Genomic DNA, 19,326 nt, shown 5'->3' with positions numbered 1-19,326 from the left:
AGATGCCAGCTGTGAGGATGTCAGATATCAGAAAGGACAGAAACACCAAGTGCTGGCAAGGGGATGGGGAGAAGGAAAGCCTTCTATACATCTGGGATAATGCAAATCCAAGCCCTGTGGGAAGCAGTCTGGAGATTCTTTTGATTCTTCTTATCTTTCTTTTTATAAATCTTTTTAATCATTTTATTGGGGGATAATGGTGTACACTATAGTTGTTGACACATATAAAATAAACCAGGCTCCGTGCAATGTGTGTGCTCTACCAGGTGTGCCCCCACCCAGCCCCTGTAGTCTCTTCAGAACACTAGAAACAGATATGTCCTCTGATCTATCAGTTCCTTTCCTAGGGATCTAGCTAAAGAACACAGAAACACCAGCTCCAAAGAGATCTTTATACACATATATGTTGGTATGCTTCTAGATCTGCTTCTGGGATCTAGTTCTGCTTCTGTTACATTGCTTGACATTGTGGTCTATTTACATAGTCTTTTCTGTTATATTGCTTTGGTCTCACTCTCCCCCACTGGGAGATTTGGTTTAGCCCTTGCTAGTTTCTTCCTTCTCCCCACGCCCTTTCCTATGTACTTCCTGAGTTCCACGCTTCCTCTGGAGGAGAAAGATGGAGGAGCACATTTCCCGCTCATAAATAAAGATTAGACTGCATTCTCAGCTTAGCCGTGTGTTTCTGGTCGTCTGTTACCCAACCGTGAAGCCAGCCCCGGGCGAAAACAACACATATATTCACAGCTGCATAGTTTGTAACAGCTCAAACCCAGAACTAACCCAGATGTCAATGACAGTTGAGTGGATAGAAAAGCTGTGGTCTATTTACAAAATGGAATACTTCTCATGCATGTGACCCAATTTTTACTATTTATTTGAGAGAGAGAGAGAGAGAGAGAGAGAGAGAGAGAGAGAGAGAAGGAAAGAGAGTGTGTGGGGGGGAGGGTAAAGCCATGCCCTGCTACTCATGAATCCCTTTTGTCTCTGTCCATGGTGCTGTTGTGTAGTGTTGGGGATCAAACCCAGAGCCTCATGCTTGGAGGCATATGCTCTCCCTGTGGATCCACCTTTCTGGCCAGAGTTTTGGGCATTTTGTTGAGGTAACTTTAGGAAGTGAATACAACAACCATGTGGCAGCTATGAGCAGAGGCACCCACAGTTTCCCCTCTTTCTTCTCTTGTCACTCTTCCCTTCTTTTTGATAGAGATGAGAGAGAGATCATGAGGAAAAGTGATAGAGATAAGTAGGAAGGGAGGGAGGCAGAACAAGATACTTAGACGAGAGCCTATAGCACTATTGCACCACCGATGAAGCTTCCCCATGCAGGTGGGGACTGGGGGTTTGAACTCAAGTGCTGGCATATGGTGCATTTCTTAGAATCTGGTCTGCTGAGATTTCATAAGGGGAATTACAGGCAATGCTATCTCCACCCAAAAGAGGCCTGTTAATCACAGCAGCATCTGAAGTTTCCATCAGGAGCCAGAAAAAAACTCTCGACTTTCAGAATTAAGTTACATGAGAGGAAAAAGAAACCAAGACCATTCCACTTAGGAGAAAGTAAATGTCCCTTAGGCCTTATGTAAGCCTGCAAAGGAGTGAGTGACCCCTAGAACTCTCCTCAAATAGAATTAGACAAGAGAGACTGACAAAACCCACTCAAACAGAAAACATTGGACTGGGATTCTTGACATTGGGTCAAACACAAAAGGAAAACTTAATGAAATCGGGGGGTGGTGGGGAGGGGTGTGTCTGTATCTTCACCTCTGCAACAAAGGCTCTCTGTTGCTGACAAAAACCTCCATTCCACACATTTTTTGGCAAAAGGGAACCTGTCCTCTTAGAACCAGTGAGGAAATGTTTTTAATGCCTGAGAGTCAGAGGGCCCTGTAGAAATATTGCTTCCCTGCTCAGCCATGTGTCCCTGGTCATCTGTCTCCCTCTACAAAGCTAGCCCAGCATACTGGTGCCGTGAACTTTCACTGACACCACAGCACCACAAACCAGAGTTATTCAGTATACTGGTAAAATAATGATGATGATGATGATGATGATGATGATGATAAACAGAGAGACACCTGCAGCACTGCTTCACTACTTGTGAAGTTTTCCTCCTACAGGTGGGGACCAGGGGCTTAAACCTTTGTTTGTGTGTACTGTAATGTGTGTTCTTAACCAAGTGTGCCATTGCCTGGTCCCTGGGTGTGAGTTATTCACTTTTTTTTCTTTTTAAAATGTATTTACTTATAAAATGGAAACACTGACAATACCATAGGATAAGAGGAATACTATTCCCACCACTAGATCTCAATATCCCATCCCCCTCATAGCTTTCCTATTCTTTAACCCAATGGGAATATGGACCCAGGGTCACCATGGGGTGCAGAAGGTAGAAGGTCCGGCTTCTGTAATTGCTTCCCCACTGAACATGAACGTTGAGAGGTTGATCCATACTCCCAGCCTGTCTTTCTCTTTCCCTATTAGGGCAGGGCTCTGAGGAAGTGGAGCTCCTGGGAATTACTCTTAAGACAGTAATCCCTTTAGAAGTAGATCTCTGGAAATCAGGTGGTAGCACAGCGGGTTAAGTGCATGTGGCACAAAGTGCAAGGACTGTCATACTGGATTCCCACCTGTATAGGAGTCACTTTACAGGTGTGAAGCAGGTCTACATATGTCTGTCTCTCTCTTTCCCTATGTGTCTTCCCCTCCTCTCTCAATTTCTTTCTGTTTTATCTAACGATGATATCAATAACAACATTAATAACTACAACAACAATTGAAAACAAAAACAGCAAGAGCAACAAAAGGGAAAATAAATAAATAAAATATAAAAAATTAAAAAAGAAGATACGTCTCTGTTAACACAGAAGAAGCTAAAACAGGTTTCTTGACATTTTGATGCTTTATTCCTTCCTGAAATGTGCAAACATTATCTACTACTTTAGCGGCTTTGGTCCTAAGGTGCTATTTTTTTTCTTGCAAGAGAAAATGAAGTCAAATTCTAAGGATTATGGGGGAATGTTTCCAGCTCTTCTCCTTGGAGAGAATAAGGTGTGCAAACAGCTGGAGAAGAAACATATTGTGCTCATGCAGACAAGCGAATGCTCATTGAAAAGCTGACAGGATCTTATCACAGCCAATGGCACAGTTTATAAGCAACAGAAGAATCAGAAAGGCTCCCAAAGATGAAAATTTCTGCTTAACCTGACACCCCAGCCCAAACATCAGATGACTTCAGCATTTGAAAATCCTCATTTGGCAACTCCCAGATGCTTCCATCTAGAGTAGGGGAGGTCAATGTGGTTTCAGCTGTTATGTGACAACCGTAAAAAGTGACAAGAAAACTCAGAATGAGTTACAAAGGGTTTTCTTTTTCTACTGGAATGTTTATGACTCCAAAAATAATAATAGCAGAGGCTTTGAATACCCCCTTCCCATCTCAAGAAGTCACACTTAACATGTCACAACGTTCTTTCAAAGCTATGCTGTAGACCCCCTCACACCACCACTTTATAAAATAAGAAAACATGTAGAAAGCCTGAACATAATATGGACCTTTGGGCATTATGCCTTTTGGAACACAGCTCTGCTCTAACATGAGTTTCTGGTTTATCCAAAGCAAGTATTCCTTATACATAAGAGCCTGCAATTGGTATGTTTCTGACCCAGTGGCCCACTCAAATAGGTGACTTATGTGTAAGTATGAATGAGACAGTGAGAGAAAAAGACCCTACTGGCTTGTTTTTTACAAAGTGGACCAGGTTTACTTTTGTCCTCTTAGTCATTCATGTTTGTGTTTTGTGCCTCAGTTTTTTGTTTTCTGTTTTTATTATTTGTTGAGGGGTGAAACAGGTGTGGGGAGATGCTCTCAAGACCCACTGAGGCAGCAGCTTGGGAGCCAAGGTTAAACTGCTTTCCTCCACACCCAGAGTCCCATTTCACACTGTCATTAAAGGGGCAGTTTTCCATGCAGAGGTCTGAGGACAATCTTGAAGTTATTTGTGAGTGGAGGGAGGGCTCTTCCCACTTTAATTTATCTCAGAAGCTTGGCTAGACAGAGCTCACAGACTCCTGGTGCCAAGAACTAGAGTTTTAAGGAGAACAGAGTGAAGTACTTAGTGAGGAGAGAAGGAAACATATGTCCTGGTCACAGGAAGCCAAACTTAGAGACAACAAAATGTGTGGAACTGGGAGTCTGAGAGGTCCCCTGCTCAGAGGTCATCAGTGATGGTGTGGAAAGGAATAGTACAGGGCAGTGGAGGGGTGGGGAAGGAGCATGGTGGTGGTAGTGGTGGGGTAGTAGTAACAGGTAGGAACAGAGATCCAAAGATGAGTGACAGTGACACAGAGAGAAGACATAGCTTGTAAGTCACTAGCAGCCAATGAATCTGTCTGTTCCATGCTTATGCCCAGGCAGAGCCACAGGGATAAACAGAAATATCCAGGGAAGGACAGACACTGGGGCAGGTGGCCAGAGGTGAAGATGTTTGGGAGGACTTGAAAAAGGAAGCAAGAGTTTGTATGAAGGAGGGGAAAAACCAAGCTAATTGATTGGTCATGTGCTATCTGCCAGTTACTGAAAGAGAATACTAGAACATGTATACTTGGATAGGTAGAAACTGAGAGGGAGAGAGGGATAGAGAGGGCTAGAGAAAGAAAAACATTTGCAGTACTACTTTATGACTTGTGCAGGTTGGGACCACCGTGAGCTTGAGCCTGGATCCATGCACCTGGTAATGTGTGTGCTCAGTGGGTGCACTACTGCTTGGCCCCAGTGAAAGTGCTCTTAAGTCAGGATGAAGTGGACCATGACCTTCGTTCCCCCCTGACCTTTCACCAGGTGGGAGAGGTCAACAGGTTCCAGGATGCATTTTGCACTCAGTGCTCTCAGCTTGCCTGGGATCTCTGAAAATATGCTCTGTGTCTCAGAAGATGCTGCTATAAGGTGCACTACTATCAAGCATGAATTCTAAGTTCCATCCCTGGAATGGCAGTATCCAGAGTGATGCTTTGGTTCTCTCTCTCAACTCCATGAATAAACAAACAAACAAAACATTTTTTAAACGTCTGAGGACATTCTAGTAGGAGAATTTAAAGGAATCCCATCCAGTGCAGTGGACTCACACAGAGAAGGGGTCTAAGTTGGAGCTGGGTAGACCAGTTGGTTGGTGCTGAGCTTCTTTGCTGAACAGGCAGTCTGTACATTCATTGAAGCTATTCTACAATGAGGCTTCACTCACGCCCTAGTCTAGAACCTTTGAGAACACCTATGCCCTTTGCAGCCTCTTTCAAGAAGCTTCTCTTTTGGGATGGAGGCTTTGGTCAGCTTGAGGGGACATCAGGTTGAGGGCATTTCACAAGTCAGTAGGAGAGCAAGATTATCTGAGGAAAGGTCTGGGCCACATGCCTGCATACACACATTTCCCTTTTGGGTTAGGAAATTTTCCCTACACCTCTTCTTTTGATTGCTGTAGCCAGGATGGCCAGGACCAAGGGAAGAAAAGGTCAAGGGCTGATCAAAAGGAAACTCAGGTCCATTTGTTTCCATTGCCAGGGAGCTCTGCCTTTAGCTGAAGGGTCTCAAGCTCAGGACATCCTGTTGGAGTTGCGAAACTTCATCCCCCTCTGGCTCCAGTGGGAAATAGGAATGCATCTACATGAGGCCTGTCAGTCCCCTGACACTCCAGTCCCTGTGTCCACACTCATAGGAGCATGTAGCATGTTCCCTGCCTCCCCAAATACAAGCTGCTCCTTCGGTATGCCAAAAAATTTCCACTCATGTACATCTTAGACGTTATTTTGTGTATGTAAATCTCCACATGCCTTTAAAAAATACTGACTAGGGGTGGGAGTGGGGGAAGAGAGACAGCACAATGTTCATGCAGAAGACTTTCATGCTGGAGTCTCTGAGGTCCGAGGTTCAACACGCAGCACCACCTAAAGTCAGGGATGAGCAGTGCTCTTGTCTTTCTCTCAATAAAATGAAATATATATATATATTCAAATGGCAGAGTGCAGGACTTGAATTCTCTATGGGTCAGTGCAGTGATCAGATGATCTCTCTCTTGCATACAGAACTGTACTTTAATAAGAGCTAGTCCATCCACTGATTGAAACCCATGAGTCAAGCCCCAGGGTAAGTGGCCCCACACTATCCTGTCTCTTGCACCCAGCTCTCTCCTGCAGAGTATGACAGTGATTGGGGGATCAGATGGAATTTTGCTGACAGACCCTCTAAATCCCCCTTAGGCCACTTCTTCAGCTCTGGCCCAGTGCCAGTGGCTGAGCCATAGCATTAAGCGTCAGCCAGTCTTTGGTAGGCAGAAAATGAAAGAAACTCAGGGAGAAACTAGGGCAGTGGGTGTTCCTTTTCTTTTCAAATTGTTTTTAAATATTTATTTATTCGTTTTTGTTGTCCTTGTTTTATTGTTGTAGTCATTATCTTTGTTGGATAGAACAGAGAGAAATGGAGAGAGGAGGGGAAGACAAAGATGGGGAGAGAAAGATAAACACCTGCAGACCTGCTTCACTGCCTATGAAGTGACTCTCCCTGCAGGTGGGGAGCTGGGGATTGAATTGGGATCCTTATGCAGGTCCTTGAACTTTCTGCCATGTGCACTTAACTTGCTTTGCTGCTACCGCCTGACTTCCTCTCTCATTATATTTATGTATTAAATTTTAATTTTTTTCATAGCTGAAGTTTTATACATATATGGTTTCATAATCCATGGCAACTGTTTCTTTCATATAAAGACACCATTGCACTGGAGCTTCCTCTGCTGTCATGTCATAGCATTTCCCATGTGGTGCCTGTGTCATGGGGATGACAAGGTATATGTCCAATTGGCCCCCCAACTGCTGTCCTTTCTTTTTGTCATTAGGGTTTTCAGGGTTATCACTGATATATGCCTGCCTGACTCCACCATTCCTAGTGGCTTTTTTTAAAAACAGAAGGTGAAAGGTAGAATGACAGAGGGAAAGAAGGAGAGAGAGACAGAGAGGGAGAAAGAGACAGCATTTAGGACTGCTTCACTGCTCATATAGTGTCCTTCCTACCCCTGCCCCATGCTGGGGTCCTGTGTCTTGAATCCGGGCCCTTACTTTTGGTAATGTGTACTCTACCAGGTAGGCTACTTCCAGCCCCCAATTGCAAAATTTTTAAAAAAAGGATATTTTGAACATGCCAGGAGCCATTCTCTGCTTGATAAGCTTTGAAACAATGGAAGCCCTCAAGACAAGTTTTCATTTCCCCCACGGGCAGGCCATTTCCCCTCAGGTAGGCCATTTATCAGAAAGCAAGTGACACACCACATAGTTGTGGTAACAAACATGGTTTCGGCTATTGTATGTTGCAAGGAACATTCCACCCTGATGATTGCTCCCCCTCCTCTTCCTCCTCCAGTACTTCCCCCTTCCCCAAAGCCTTATAATGCCTGTGAACACAATAAAATTTTGCAGCTTGATCAGAATCCTGTCTTGCTGTCATTCCTTGTGTCTCCTGTTCCTTTCATTTCAGGTTCTTGGGTTCCTAGCCCCTATTCACACCCCGCTGGCTGGGGCATCTGGCGCCCGAACATGGGGTGAAGAAGCCTTCTGGACGTTGGAATGCTGCTGCTATCCGAAATTCACTGAGCCACCGTGGCCCGAGGAGGTAATGCACAGGCTCGCATAGATCACCATGGAGCTGCCCAGCCATGAGTCACATCTGAGTGTCACAGAGGCACAAGGTAAGCATTACCATGGGACAGGCATTTAGCAAACAGGATTTATTTATTAATGGACTCAAGGAGTCTTTCAAGACACGAGGAACAAGGGTTAAAAAGAAAGATTTAAAGAAGTTTTTAGATGATATTGGAGATATTTGCCCCTGGTTTCCCCAGGAAGGCACTATTGATGAGAGGCATTGGAGGAGAATTGGTGATTGTATTAATGACTACTATCAATCTTTTGGTCCTGAACATGTCCCTGTTTCAGCCTTTTCCTATTGGAATTTAATTAATGATATCTTAAAAAAATTATAATAATCACCCTGATATTAAAAGCCTCATTACAGAGGGTGAAAAGGTCCTCCGGCAACTTTCTTGCCTGCCCTCCAGGACAAAGACCCCATCCCAGTGCTCTTCTGTAATTGTTGACCTTGATCCCCCCGTATCCGGCCAAAATAAAGACCCTGTCCCCTGCCTACAGGTTCCACCTCACTCACTAAAGTTACCTCCATTGACCCTCGTATTGCTAATTCACATGAGAATAAAACCCTGCAATCTTTCCCCCGCCTCTATCCAGTTTTACAAAACCCCTCCCTCTCCTGAAGCACTTCCCGTGGAGGAGGAGGCTTCGCTAGAAAGAGAGGCTGCCAAATACCACAATCCTGATTGGTGTCCTCCTCCCTTTAATCCCCCTCCTTACATTCATGCCCCTGCTCTCCAGCCTGACCAACTCCTTGATGATCCTTCCATCAGGCAGGCACGCTCAGGAGCCCTTACAGGAATTTCCACCCTCCACAAGGTCCTTGCTGACTGGAGAGAGCAGCTTCAATTAATGAAAGAAATAGCTGCAGTTACAGAAGAACCTACATTTTTAGCCTCACCAAAAAACCTAAGCCCAATCCCTAAAACTAAATCATCCAAATCAAAACCAGTTTTGGCTTTCCCTGTCACTCGGAGCCAGACTCAAACTGACCCTGCACATAAGGTTTCTATACAAATAGAAGACCCTGAAGAACCTCCAGATTCAGATGTTGATAGCGACAATAATCTCCCACAATCTTCCACCCCCTCTAAAACCAAAAATGACAAAGCCCAATCAAGTTCAGATGATGATAATGATGATAATTGTTCTCAAAAACATAAAAATCTAAATTTTAAATACTTAGAAAAATTTAAAGCGGTGGTTGCTAACTATGGTCCGACCGCTCCTTTTACTGTAGCTTTGTTAGAAGGATTTAGTGATAAATGGCTCACTCCCAATGACTGGAATCGGCTGGCTCACACTGCTCTTAATGGAGGCAATTATGTCTCCTGGAGAATTGAGTTTATAGAAAACTGTAGGGACCTGGCTCAGCGCAATGAGAAAAAAAAGATTCCTCAAAGACTTGGACTCTTAAAAAACTCGTAGGTGAGAGCCCCTATAATTCCAACGAGGTTCAAGCCCGTTTCCCACCCGGCTTGCTCACCCAGATACAACAGGCTGGCTTAAAAGCATGAAAGCACCTGGCAAGGCCCAGAGAGCCCTATAGTGATTTTATTAGCCGCTTAAATGAGGCTAAATCAAAAGCAGAAAGGCTTTTCAGAGGTGATGAAACTGATAATCCTTGTGTTAAACATTTGTCTTTTGAAAATGCTAATCCCGCTCGTCAAGATGCCATCTGTCTTCACAAGCGTGGCACTCTTGCTGATTATGTTAAGCTTTGCTCTGGCATCGGCACTACACATGCTCTTGGGCTTGTCATTGGTGTCACCCTCCGTAACAATAATTTTTCTGCAGGCGCCAGCCAACAAAACAAGACCTGCTTTAACTGCAAACAGCCTGGTCATTTTATCAGAGAGTGTATGGCCACCGCCCAAGTCCAACCTCTTGTATTGGGGCACCCTCCTCCGGCAACAGTTTGCGCTGCCAAAGAGGCAAGCACTGGGCCTCTGAATGTAGATCTAGAAGTAAGATCCAGGGCCAATTCTTAAGCCCCCGACCATTGGGAAACTTCCTGCGGGGCTGGCCCCTGGCCCCCACACAAAGGATAACCCCTGGGGCTATCAGGTTTGTCCCTCCGGCTCCAGCCCAGCTGCTTCCCCCTCCCCAGCCAACTCCCAATGCCTCCGCAGATCGGTCTCTAGTCTCTGGAGAGCCACCGCTTGCAGCGCAGGACTAGAACTCTGTGCCACCTTCCTCACAGTATTAACCCCTGATACAGGCCCTCTGACCATAAATACTGCAGTCTTTGGCCCCCTCCTTCAAAATTTGTTTGGCATAATACTAGGAAAAGCTAGTTCCACCCTCCAAGGTCTACATGTGGTCCCCGGAGTTGTTGACAATGACTTCACTAGAGAAATTAAAGTTATCGCCTCCTCTCAAGAAGGCACACAGGTCATTCCACCCAGTGAGCATTTAGCACAACTAATATTACTTCCCTTACAGCACCTTAATAGTAATTTCCATAAACAGTCCCATCTCGATGACCCCCCCCCTGGGTCCTCAGACGCATATTGGGTCCAACAGGTTTCTCTCGACCGCCCCTCCTTGAAACTATTTTTAAATGGCAAACCTTTTACTGGTATTATAGACACAGGGGCTGATGCCACAGTCATTTCTGAAAAAGACTGGCTACACACTTGGCCCTTAACGGCCTCTGACACCCACTTAAAAGGCATAGGCCAGTCCACTGACCCCAAAGTCAGCTCCCAGGCTCTTACTTGGTCAGATGAAGAGGGCAATACTGGCTCTGTTACTACATTTGTTATCCCTGGGCTGCCAGTTAATCTCTGGGGCCATGATATTTTATCTCAAATGAATGTCATTATGTGCAGCCCCAACGAAAAGGTGTCCCGGCAGATGTTAAATCAAGGTTTTCTCCCGGGAAGTGGACTTGTAAAAAAACTCTCAAGGAATTAGAGAACCCCTTACAGTCGTCCAAAGGACAGATCAGTCTGGGCTGGGTATCCCTCCCCCTCTGCCTTTTTCCTAATGGCCGTTGACATGCCTGCACCCCAAGCAGAAAAAATTGCCTGGAAAACAAGTGTCTCCGTATGGGTTGATCAATGGCCTTTAACACAAGAAAAAGCCAAAGCAGCACTGACGCTAGTGCAGGAGCAGCTTGCTGCAGTTCACATAGAGCCAACTACCTCCCCGTGGAATATCCCAATTTTTGTCATAAAAAAGAAATCAGGAAAATGGCGATTATTACAAGATTTAAGAGCTATTACCAAAGTAATGTTCCCTATGGGGACCCTTCAACCAGGTCTACCCTCCCCTGTAGTGATCCCCTCTGGCTATCTTAAAATAGTTATTGATCTCAAAGATTGTTTCTTCACTATTCCCTTACACCCTGATGACAGGCCCCATTTTGCCTTCAGCATACCCCAAATAAATTTTCAGGGCCCTATGCCCCGTTATCAATGGAAAGTATTACCACAAGGCATGGCCAATACCCATACCCTTTGTCAAAAATTTGTTGATGAGGCTGTTGCTCCAATTAGACAAAAATGGCCTTCCATATATATTCTACATTATATGGATGATATAATTTTGGCTGCTGATCAAAAGGACAGCCTGTTTCAATGCCTAGAAGACCTGACAGCCAGCCTTTCAAATAGAGGACTTCAAGTTGCCCCCGATAAAGTACAAATAGCTGACTCTTATACTTATTTGGGATATGAATTACTTCACCATCGCATGCTAACCCCTCAAATTCAACTACGCACCTCCCATTTACAGACCTTAAATGACTTCCAAAAACTTCTAGGTGATATTCAATGGCTTAGATCATATTTAAAATTGCCCACTCATGCCCTTCTCCCCCTAAATGAAGTCCTTAACGGTGACCCAAACCCATTGTCTCCCAGAAAGCTCTCCACTGAAGCCCAAGATTCCTTAAACCGCACTATACAAGAGCAGACTGTTTTTCAAATTGACTATAATACACCCCTGGTATTTGTTATCTGTTCCACTTCTCATACACCCACTGGTGTTTTCTGGCAAAACTCACTTAAAGCCAAAGATAAGGGGCACCCCCTACTATGGGTTCATCTGCCTGCTTCCCCTCAAAAGGTGCTTGCCACATATCCATTCCTGGTTGCACAGCTGATTATAAAAGCATGAAAACTGAGCCGTCAATATTTTTGAAAAGATCCTGACTCTCTTATCTTACCCTACACTAAAAATCAGCTTGATTGGTTGCTCCAAGCCTCTGATGACTGGCCTATTGCATGTGCCTCCTTCTCAGGCACCATTGATAATAATTATCCCAACAGTCCCCTGCTACAATTTGCTGCTGTGCATCCCTTTGTATTCCCCAAGATAACAGCTACCCAGCCTCTTAATAAGGCCTCCTTGGTATTTACTGACGGCTCTGTTAATGGAACTGCAGCCTACGTATTGATGGGAACCCTACCAAATGCTTAAGGCAACTCTACATAAACTCAAAAAGACTTCCGTCTATGAAACTCGTGGAGTGCCACGTAATAGCCTCAACCATGCTCTTTTTGTTCTTAATTTTCTCAATCTGGATGCACAAGAAAGATCTGCTGCTAACCATCTCTGGCATCCTGAGACCCATAATAGACAAGCCATGTTCAGGTGGCATGACCCCCTCACAATGGAAAGGTCCTGACCCTGTCCTCATCTGGGGACGTGGCTCGGCCTGCATATATGATCAAAATGAAGGAGCTCCTACGTGGCTTCATGAAAGGCTTGTTAGACAAGTCAATGGAATCTCACCCTCAAGGGGAGATTGCCCTGCTCTTCCTAAAAACAGTGTTGATACACTTCCCTAAAGCCCCAAGAATTACTAATGTATTCCGTGCCCAAGAATGTGAGTTCCTGAGGCCCTTTTTTCTTCTTTTGTCTTTCAGGAAAACAACACTAAAATCTGAAGATGGTTCCAAAGAAGTCCAACCGTGTGATGCTTCGTTGTCTTCTCTACATGCCCCTAATATTGGCCATTCCCACTTGTACAGCCCTTGTTTATCAGTGGGAATTCCAGGTTAGAGAGACACAAACCAAAGACTCTCACACTACAGTCCAAAACATTGGCACAGCACACTATCCTCCTAAAGGTTTCTGGGAGACTGTTGTCATTAATATTTCTCCCAAGACTATATCTAGCACCCATCGGCCTTATGCCTGCTTTCTTTTTGATAATAAGGACCGGAGCAGATGCCTTACTGATGTTTCCACTTATGGAGGCTGCCGCTATTGGTCCTGCATTCTCCATGATGCCCACTTGCCAAGAACCAAAACAGGAAAGCCCAGTAGTCTCAGATTACAAGGGTCCCAGTTTACTATTCAGATTTCTGATCCCTGGGATACCCGTTGGCAAGAGGGAGTTACAGGTAAATTATATAATAATGGATACTCCACATATCCTACAGTAACTATACATATATCCAGACAATTGGCATTGGCCGAGCATAGAGAACAAGTAAATCAAGTCATTATAGAAACAGAGAATAAGCTCCATTCGGCTTTCCAAACAAATTCGGCCATGGAAGTCACTAAAAAATGGGCTACTTGGCCCCTATATCTCCAATATGCAATTAACCTTTTAAATTATTCTCAGATTGTTCTCAACATTTCCCATTGCTTGCTATGTGCATCCCTTTCACGACCCATTCTTGCAGCAGAACCTTTAAACAACACACCGCCAACTTTTCTAGATGCAACCACAAATGACCCCCCTATGGGGCCCCATCCCTCCGTCTCCTCAGTCCCACTTTTTCTAGAACACATAGGCAATTCATTTATACTGGTATTCCTTTATACCAACAACACTGGCCCTGTTAATTTCACTTGCACCCATAATATTTCTGTAAGCACTGTCCATGAAGCACCACAATTAGCTTACTTCTGGTGCTGTGGGACACTTCTGACTAGCATAAATACCACTACCCCTGGTAGTGGTATTTATATAGCTACCCCTGGGCCCTGCCTCATGGTAGCTATAATCCCCCAACTCACTTTATATGAACCTGATGAGTTTGCATGGCTCCTACACTCCACTCATAAAAGATCTGTTTTCCTCCCATTGATAGTTGGCATAGGTTTAGCTACCTCTACTGGCATAGTTGGTGGGGCAGTAGGACATTCTATTTACTTCTCCCATGACTTTTCTGACAAATTACAACAAGTCATAGATTCCACTACAAACAGTCTAGAGTCACTACAGAGACAGATCACATCTCTGGCAAAGGTTACTTTACAGAACAGATGAGTCCTTGACCTTCTCACAGCAGAAAAGGAAGCAACCTGCTTAGCTTTACAAGAATAATGTTGTTTTTATATTAATGAATCAGGAATTATAGAACAAAATGTTAAAAACCTACAAACACTTAGTCGAGATTTGAGAAATAGATATGACCCTTCCTCTGCACAATCATGGATGAATTCCCCCTTCTTGGCTGCCTTCAGTCGTGGGACCCCTGATTAGTCTTTTGTTAATGATTACCTTAGGACCCTTTATTTTTAATAAGATTACTGATTTTATAAAATGGCAAATTGACTCCTTGGCATCAAAACCCTTACAAATACATTATGATAGGTTTGAGTTGACTGACAGAGGCTTGGCTGAACCTGAGGGTGACAGACCTCCTTTTCGGATGGCATAAAACTCAGAATTATACATTGAGACATCCAACCTTGGCAGGGAAAGGACACCAGGAAGGGGTGCAAGGCAAAGCACTTCAGGGGGAAGACCCTATAGTCCACCTCTGAGTCCCCCGTGAAGCAAACCTGATTTGCATGGAGGTTGGTGTCAGCAAGAAAAAACTTCTGCCTTGAAGTTGTCTACACCCTGAAAACTTTGGCTCTGCCTCCCCTCCCCAAAAAGACACCAAGAGCCTTATAAGATGCGGGAAGACTGGTTTTACATTCACCCCACAGGAGGAATCAGGTCAATACTTCTTCCCTCTGGTTAATGCCCACCAAAACTGCTGTTAAGGTCTCTATACCTCACCCATGATTGCCTGTCTCAGTTAAATTGTAACGAAGGGAGGAGATGCCAGGAGCCATTCTCTGCTTGATAAGCTTTGAAACAATGGAAGCCCTCAAGACAAGTTTTCATTTCCCCCACGGGCAGGCCATTTCCCCTCAGGTAGGCCATTTATCAGAAAGCAAGTGACACACCACATAGTTGTGGTAACAAACATGGTTTCGGCTATTGTATGTTGCAAGGAACATTCCACCCTGATGATTGCTCCCCCTCCTCTTCCTCCTCCAGTACTTCCCCCTTCCCCAAAGCCTTATAATGCCTGTGAACACAATAAAATTTTGCAGCTTGATCAGAATCCTGTCTTGCTGTCATTCCTTGTGTCTCCTGTTCCTTTCATTTCAGGTTCTTGGGTTCCTAGCCCCTGTTCATGTCCCGTTGGCCGGGGCATGAATACACTATGAAAACAACCCCCCCACACACAAACCCCCCATGAGGGATCGCTTTAGGAAATGTTCCTGGAAATCTTTGTTTCTGAAAGAAGTTGGAACCCCTGTCCCCTCTTGCCCCACCCTAATAAAATCACATTTGAAGTGAAATTAGAGTGAAACACAAAGGAGGGTGTTTGGCTCTTTGAGTCAGCCTGAGAACTCTTGTCTTTGGAATCTAAACATTCAGTGATCCATCAGTGACACCCAGCAGGCAGGCAAGCTCACCTCCCTTCCTTCAGAAATGACCAGGAAACAGGCGGTGGGGAGGTGAGAGGGAGATACGGGGAGAAAAACAGACAGCAACACAGCTCTGAATGAGGCACTTGCCGGTCAGATCTTAGTCAGGGCTGGGGGAGCTCTGCAGTGCTTTTGTCAGAACTTTCTCATCTCAACTTGTTACTTCCATGTGGAGAGTTGTCCCTAAGCCTTGAGGGGGTTGAACCCCAGGTTCCCTCTACAAAGAGATCGGCATGTGCTTCCAGCCTCAGCTTACAAGAAGCTGAATGGACCACTGACCTGCAATAAAAGAGGCCCTCCCCCTGGCCAGAGATAAGATTAACCCTACTCTCCAGGACCAGCCTGATCATAAATTCCTTTACTAGCCACTTTGTTCAGCATACTAGCAATGGGCCTTTCCCCAATATTCCTTATTTGGAGTGATCCTCTTCTATTAGTTCTCTCCCTTTTTTTGCCACTTTTATTTATTTATTTTTTCTATTTGTTTATTTATTCCCTTTTGTTGTCCTTGTTGGTTTGTTGTTGTTGTTGTAGTTATTACTGTTGTCATCATTATTGGATAGGACAGAGAAATGGAGAGAGGAGGGGAAGACAGAAAAGGGGAGAGAAAGACAGACACCTGCAGACCTGCTTCACTGCTTGTGAAGCAACTCCCCTGTGAGCAGGTGGGGAGCCAGGGGCTCAAACCAGGATCCTTATGCTGGTCCTTGTCTTTGTACCACCTGCACTTAACCTGCTGTGCTACCGCCCAAATCCTTTTCTTCCTTTTCTAACCATATATATATATATACCTGTTATCACCCCAATAAAATTGAGTTGTCTCTCTGAAGTACTCCCAGAAGTTCGTGTCTCCACACGACCATGCCTGGCCCTTGGTACCTCCATGGGCCTCCAGTGGTCCCCCAACCCTTGCCTCCATCAGCCGAGGAGGTGGTGGGGTTTTGCAGATGCAGCCCACAGTTCCATAGAGACATTGTCTTTGGGATGTGATGCATTTAGTATAGTCAGTGCTGTCAAATTTGTTTATTTCCTTGTTCCCTTTTATTTCTTTCTTTATTTATTGGGTAGTGCTGAAAAGTAGATGTCTTGGGCTAGCAAGAGAGCTCACCTGGATAGTGAGCTGCTTTGCCCTGTACTGTACATGGCCCAGGGTCAATTTTGGTCCCCAACATATTGGACAATGCTTCAATGCTGTGGTTTATCTCTGTCTCTGTCTGTCTCTCTCTCTGAAAAAGGTGGCATGGAGAGGAGAAGCCCCAGGCATGATGAAAAGAAAATAAGAACTATTTTTAACATCAGGAGTTGGCAAGTAGAAGTCCAGTGGCCAAAGCCAGCAGAAGGAATGGGGTCCTATCCAGGAGATGTCTCCACCTCTACTACCATCCCCAGGACCCACTGTGGCCTCCGGTAGGTCAGGCCATAGTGCTGACAGGCCAGCCCCATGGTGGGCATGTACACAATGGGCATGAACCCTCCACATCAGACGTCAGCACCCAGTATAAGAGTTTCTCATTCTGATTCTGGAGCGTCATGGGGATGATGTACCTCAGGAAGGAAGACAAGAACCAGGCTGAGGGCTCTGGTGGTGGCTCATCCCATCCCCATTTGTGAGGGTCCAGGATTGACTCTCTTGCCCCCACCTGAAGGGGAAGCTTTCCACGTGGTGTAGCAGTGCTGCAGATATCTCCCTTATTTTCCTTCTCTTACTTGTCACTCATTATAAAAAATGGTGGTCAGGATGGTGGATTCATGTAGGCAGCAAACATTTCCCTTCCTGAAAGCTGGATGCTGTCACATGCCAGCTTTGACATGAAAGGATATTTGCATTATTGTCACTTGAACTTGGAAATCAGAGATAGAGTCCATGAAATCCACTACCTGACGCACTCGCTCCTTCTAGGTAGGTAGAAATAGAGGAAGGGGCTAGAGCAATATCTCACTGGTTGGGGAGGACTTGCCTTGACATGTATGTGGCCCAGGTTGGAGTCCCAGCACCACACAGGAGGGTGATAGAGCACCAGGAAAGCTCTGGTGCTGTGGTGTGTCTCCCTCTTTCTCTGTCTGAATCTCTCTCTCTCTCTCTCTCTCTCTCTCTCTCTCTCACACACACACACACACACACACACACACACACTCACACACACTCACACATGACATTCAGGAAACCCCATTTCACCTCCCACTCCCTTAAGAATGGCAATGGGAAGGACTGGAAAGATTTTAACCTGATTTAGGGCAAGCAGAGAGAGGCCAAACACCTTGCATTTTCCTACCTCTGGGAGCAGAGTGTCTCAAAACTTCCTCCTAGACTTCAGTTCACAAAGGGTCTTGATTTTTTTGTTTGTTTGTTTCAAGAGGGTAAAACCATCAGGTGGACTTTCTGTCTTTCAAGGCAGAGGGAGAGGAAGAGGGAGAGAGGGAGAGAGAGAGAGAGAGAAAGAGAGAGAGAGAGAGAGAGACCACAGCACTGAAGCTTTGTCCAGTGATTGGGGGCCGGGCTCAAACCTGGGTGACTCACATGGCAGAGATTACCTAGCTGAGTTATCTGTCCAAAGACCAGTAGGATTCTAGTCCTTGAGGCTGTGCTTTGGTCTCAAGATTCAGCTTTAGTCTCTGAGTGGCTGGAAGTAAGCTTCAATTCCATTTACCACTCTGATCACTGATGTCCCCAGAACCCCATCTGTCCTGTTGGGGGAAGGTTTCACAAGTATCACATGTGACAGTAGGATCCTGGAGGCAAGGAACCCTCTTCTCTCCCTCCACCCCACACAGCGTCATTCTCCTCATTCCAGGAGCCGAGGGTCCCACCAGAAAATCCACACAGTTCAATGAAGGCATTCATTCATGCTTCTCTCTGGTTGACTCAAATGCCACCTCTTTTTAAGGGGCTTTCTGGGTTTTCATGGATGGAATCCTTCCCAGTCAAACAGATAGAACCTTAGGTGGACCTGCACTGCTCTGGGGGCCAGGTTGGGTTTGGGGTGCCTGCAGGAGTGTATTAGAAAGCAGTTGGCCAGAGGACACCACTGATCTATCCAGGTCACTCTGCTGCCGCTCATAGGACCTCATGACAGGGAGCAGCTGCACGTCCTGGCTCAGGAAGCAGGGCAGGGTCAAGCCATGTATGCACAGCTGCAGCTGCTCCTCTAGCATGAAGGCCATGCCCTGGAGAGGAGGAAGAGAGGCAGTCCCATGGGTATCTAGAACCCCACCATCTAGCCCTGAATTCCCTGCAGATTCCGAGTGGGGGTGGGGAGTTGGAGCTGCATTTGAACTCCAGCTCTGCTGACTCAACCACCTGGCACAGGTAAGTCAGGGTCTACTCTGTGCCCTAGCTTCCTCCTGGGAATTGGGGCACCATCTCTGCTTGTGAACTGCCTGGAGTTTGGGTCATCACTGTGTTGTACCTAGTTGATCTTGATATAGTTTTTAGCTTTACAGAAAAAAAAGGAAATACACACACACACACACACACACACACACACACACACACACACACACACATATATATATATATAGAGAGAGAGAGGAATAGGATAGAAGATACACACAGATTGTTGCACTTGGCACTCTCTTTCATTTGTTTTTAATTAATTTATTTTTTTATTATTACTGGGGCTCCACTACTTCTCAAAAAAAACACGATAATTTATGTATTGCTGTTGCTGGGGGGCTTCACTGGCTCCAATATGATAATTTTTTTTCCTAGTTTCTTTTTTTTTAAATTTTTTTTTAATTTAAGAAAGGATTAATTAACAAAACCATAGGGTAGGAGGGGTACAACTCCACACAATTCCCACCGCCCAATCTCCATATCCCACCCCCTCCCCCGATAGCTTTCCCATTCTCTATCCCTCTGGGAGCATGGACCCAGGGTCATTGAGGGTTGCAGAAGGTAGAAGGTCTGGCTTCTGTAAATGCTTCCTCACTGAACATGGGCGTTGACTGGCCGGTCCATACTCC

The 19,326-nt window shown here is 45.3% G+C and overlaps 1 pseudogene; it reads right to left on the bottom strand.

Annotated features, from left to right (window-relative positions):
• Nucleotides 1-18,525, bottom strand: part of LOC132533726 (NADP-dependent malic enzyme, mitochondrial-like) — a 36,307-nt pseudogene extending 17,782 nt beyond the window's left edge.
• Between the last annotated feature and the right edge of the window lie 801 nt (nt 18,526-19,326).

Source organism: Erinaceus europaeus, chromosome 17 (genome assembly GCF_950295315.1).
Source record: "Erinaceus europaeus chromosome 17, mEriEur2.1, whole genome shotgun sequence".
Taxonomy (NCBI): domain Eukaryota; kingdom Metazoa; phylum Chordata; class Mammalia; order Eulipotyphla; family Erinaceidae; genus Erinaceus; species Erinaceus europaeus.
This window is presented reverse-complemented; position numbering and strand designations above follow the sequence as displayed.